The sequence below is a fragment of the Wasmannia auropunctata genome, unplaced genomic scaffold (genome assembly GCF_000956235.1).
Source record: "Wasmannia auropunctata unplaced genomic scaffold, wasmannia.A_1.0 LD336101.1, whole genome shotgun sequence".
NCBI lineage: Eukaryota > Metazoa > Arthropoda > Insecta > Hymenoptera > Formicidae > Wasmannia > Wasmannia auropunctata.
The window spans coordinates 76,296-81,054 of record NW_012026789.1 but is presented as its reverse complement, the minus strand read 5'-3'; the positions used below and the strand labels follow the sequence as shown (position 1 = coordinate 81,054).

Here is a 4,759-nt window from a genome sequence, read left to right as displayed (position 1 = left end):
TTTGACTGTTAAATATAAAATGGGACACTCTGTATATATACACATACATATATTTTGTGATATTACGTCACAATAAAAATATAAAATATAATAGCGATTGTGCCGACGGCGATTACAACGGCGTGTTTTACTTGCGAGATGAGATTGACGCGAGTATCGCTGAATAAATTTTTGTTTTTAAATAAGAATGTTTAATTATGATAAAATAATAGTAATAATAATAAATCACGCGGATTTATACATTTTGTCCATTTATTTTTCATAAGAAAAATTGTACATTTTCCTTTTTTTATCATATTCACTGTCTTAAAAATTAATTTTCTAAATTGCTGAGTATTTAAAAAAATGCCTACATTTATAAATGTAAGAATATTATGAATAATTTGACCTAAAGCAATTGTTCATAATATTCTTTCATTTCTAAATGTAGAAATTTTATTTTTAATATCCAGTAATTCAGAAAATTAATTTTCAAGACAGCGAGTATGATAAAAAAGGAAAAATGTATGTACAAGTTTTTTTTATGGGAAGTAAATGGACAAAGTGTATAAATCCGCGTGATTTATTATTATTACTTTTTTTATAAAAATTAAAAATTTTAATTTAAAAAAAAATTATTTGTCGAGACGCGAACCTGCACGCAGCGATCTTGCGATTACTAGGCAGACACGCTGCCACCAAGTCGAAAGAGCTTTGTGAAAATATAGAAAGTCAAAACTTACTGATATATCATTTGCGATTTATTAAACTAAAATAACTAAATTTTACATAAAATCGCTTGTAAGTGAAAAAATTAAAAAAGTCAAATATTTCTATTCTAATTATTTTTATTTATTTCTTATTATTTATTGTACAATATATTAAACACGAGCGTATTTGTAATGCATGAATCATATACACGCGTATTACAACATAAAATTTATATTGAAAAAATGCCTTTTAAACTATTTTTCATCTCGCTGCCAGAAATCGCCTAAAATCCTCTTTCTTTCATCTGAATTTCGGTAACTCAGCGAGACAAAAAAATTGGAGAGAAGGGAGTGTATCCGTGAGATAAACAAATTCGCCGCTTGAGCTCCGTGTTTGTTAGCTAGTGGTGATGAGACAAGGACGGCCTAGAGACCCTATAAGGGGTGAGTTCCAAAATCCAACCTTAGTTACTGTAGGTCGTTCCAAAATTATTATGATCTGTTCATGGTCGACTTGTAATAACGTTCCAAAATAGTTGTCAGAGAGAAGCATGAAAGCGGCTATCCCGGCGTTTATCGCGACACCGGTAAAAGTTTTGATCTCCCCGTACACTAGCGCCAATTACTTCTACTTTTGAGTTGGAACTACGTACACAATGACTGTGTACGTAGTTCCATCTTAAAAATAGAATTGGCGCTAGTGTACGGAGAGGTCAAAACTTTTACCGGTGTCGCGAAAAATGCCGGGATGGCGTTAACCATAGAATTAACTTTTATGACTTCTCAAAATCAAGAGATTGTGAAGGTCTTAAGTCTTTTGTCGACGAGAGAAGATCTCAGCCATTATGCCTCGCGAGTCGAGCGCCTTTTTCGTGTTAATTGAATAAACCTGTGTTCTGTTAATTACTGTGTACCACGAGTGTCTACCCTAGTTACGTTCCTCCAATATTCCTGACAAATATCTCTACATCCTTTCGCCGGTAACAAAACCGGCTAGTAATATCCTTTCAGCTAAACCCAAGGTAAAACGTGGGGAAAAAGCAAGAGTCTAGTGTAATGGCTGTCATATAACCTAAGATAACCCAAAATAAGTTTTACAAAGACATATATTTCCAAGTCGGAGACGTAGTCTCCCTGCAGGACATAGACGGCGGTATTTATTACATCGTACGAGACTTGTTGACGGATCAGTATTGCGAAAAGAGCGCCGCTATAACCTGGCTGTTGCTCACCACAGCAAGGTGAGATTTTTTATTCCATTAATTTTATCAGACTTTATTATATCTAATAATTGGATCGTATATACGAGGAAGGTCACTCCACGTATTAGTTTTTTAAAAAATGTTTATTAGTACTGTGACTTGTTTAATACACAGAAATATATACACGAACTCGGTCGCGTCAAGAATATAATATGAGATGAGAGGACTCGGCCTCTGTGAGAGGACTCGGTCTCTTTAGTATCAATATGTGCGAGGACTCGGCCTCGGTTTTACGAGAGGGCTCGGCTTCTGTTCTATGAGAGGGCTCGGCTTCTGTTCTATGAGAGGACTCGGCCTCACTGTAACTTCGAGAACTCGGTTAACGTTTTCTTATGCGTATGCTTCGCTATGAAAATCGTTTCTGTCTAGGCCCATCGGGGCTGTTCCTTATATAGGGAAACTCTCGGCAAGCATGGGCCAATCATGAGTCATGCGAGACACATGATTGGTCCTGCCGCTTTCTCTTTTTTTTGTGTTTAAATAAACATGTCGAACGAGACGTCGGACGCGACGTCGCGCGATAAGATCGGCGCCGAACTCGGATATTAATCTATTTATTCAAAAGGATGCTTTCTTTATGGCTTGTCCGCCGTGTTTGCTTACCGCTTTGCTCGGCGACGCGGAATGTATAGAACTGCGGAGTGGGCTCACTAACATATACGCAACAACTATATACGCAACAAATAATTTTGCGGATTTATCAGTATTAGTATTTATCAATGTATCCTTTTAGTTCCTCATTGGAAGAAGGCTTCATGTCTGAGACATACATAATATTTTTTTAAAAGTGTTAAAGTTAAATTTTATTTTTTATGTATTATTTTGTCAACTTTGTTGCCAACTTACCTATTTGTAATTAAGTCCCGTTCCAAAATAACTACTATCTTGGTTAACCTCATCCCCACTAAACCTCAACCTCAACCTCCAAGATTCACTCAAAGTTCATTTTGGAACACACCCCATATAGCACAGAACAACTGTTAAACACAATTGTTAAATCGTGGACATAGCACGGATCACCACCAAAAATTCGTGGACATTAGCTACATAGTTCAATGTCCACGTTTTGTGGACACACCGACGAGATGCTATTAAAGATCATCAGCCCTGGACAAATTTTCGTGCCAGCCCGGCGGGCCCGGAGGTAATTGCAGAGTGTCGATGTTATCAACATTTGACAAATTTACGGTTTATTTAAATAATATATTATTAAGATTATAATTTTTATTATATAAATGCTTTATAAATAAGTATGAATACTTATAATACTATAAAATCAAATATATTGCCGCAAAATTACATTTTTTCCAACTGTTTTACCATCTCTCTGGATAATCAAACACGTATGGAAACTATAAAAATGCAGTTTTAAATAAAATTAACTATTAGCAAGTTATAATACAAATGAATTACAATTTACATGTCTAAAAAACATTGATCCAACAATAAATCATTAAATTAATATTATATTATTGACTAATTGCTTAAATTTAAGCAATTATTGAACCAGCCATGCTAACTTCCGTAAGAGTGTCAGTCTTTAACCTTTTAAGGGCGGGGAAATATGTGTTAAAATCGACTTCTTATTAGACGTAAAATTTATAAATAAATTTAATGAATTTCTTATATGGAGTTCCCCACCTGACTGCTGGTTGAAATACGACCAGTCCCGCCTGCAAAGATAAAATCTAATGTAAAAATTTAGCGCGAAGGTTTGAGAGTATTTTCCTACGTAATTTGATACGCTGAATACGGAAAAAATAGTGAAAAAAATCCTGGTGGCATTCTTGACCTTGAAAATCGCCATTTCAAGGTTAAATTTTTTTTAAATAAAAGAAATAGCGATTTTCAAGGTCAAGGATGCTTCCAAGAATTTTTACATTTTTTTCCATATTCAACGCATAAAATTTTCCCTGAAAAAACATCAAAAATTGTGTCCCCTAGGTGGTCGATATATCGACCACTCCCATCGTTAAAAGGTTAATAATATCTCGTCGGTGGTGGACATAAAGACGCTGAAATTAGCTCAATCACCGGTCGCAGCTTAATTGCAGGCGTTTATTCTCGAAAAATTACGCATTAGAAAGTATATTTCCTTATTTTCTAATGCGTAATTTTTCGAAAATAAAGCTCCAGCAGACTCGAAAAGTGGATTTAGTACGGACACGCACCACAAATTGTGCAGAAATCTTGATTTTGCTAATTTGGATCTACTTCTTCAGAAGGCGACAGTGCGCGAGGGCATTTTAGCGTTACAGCCAAAAGGCCGGCATGTCCGCTCTCGGATCCTCTCCGGTAGCAGTTTCATCTTATCGACATCTAAACGACGGAGAGCACAGATTTTTAGAGAGACCTTGCCAACTGCATACAGCTAGAGTCCTAGATTATCATCTAACTCTAGGCACACCCAGCTTCACGCATTATATTCAACCTTAGAACGAGACTGTATGAGCTTCACTACCGTCTATTGCACATGCGCAATATAACTTGGAAAAGGAGAAAGATACCATTTTGAATGCTCTCTCTCGGATTTCCTCTTAAGGGTGCGTTCCACTTAGCGCTCGCAATGCTCACAACGCTCTTTGCATCGTTCCACTTAAGGAGGTTCGATAGCAAAATCAAAATACTTTAATCTGTTTAAAAATTATATAGAATATTTTTTAAAACAAAACTAACATTATATTAAAATTTTAAATCAATTAACCGTATGGTTTTTAAGAAAAAAAAACTAAAATTAGAGTTTTATGCATGTTGTCTTATAACAGTTGCATTACATGATTGATATATCACAGATCGGAAGAGCACACG

The 4,759-nt window shown here is 35.4% G+C and overlaps 1 protein-coding gene across 3 annotated transcripts in view; it reads right to left on the bottom strand.

The window, feature by feature from the left end:
- The window catches only part of LOC105458022, a 53,522-nt gene that overhangs the window by 25,999 nt on the left and 22,764 nt on the right, over window positions 1–4,759 (bottom strand). The window lies entirely within an intron of this gene.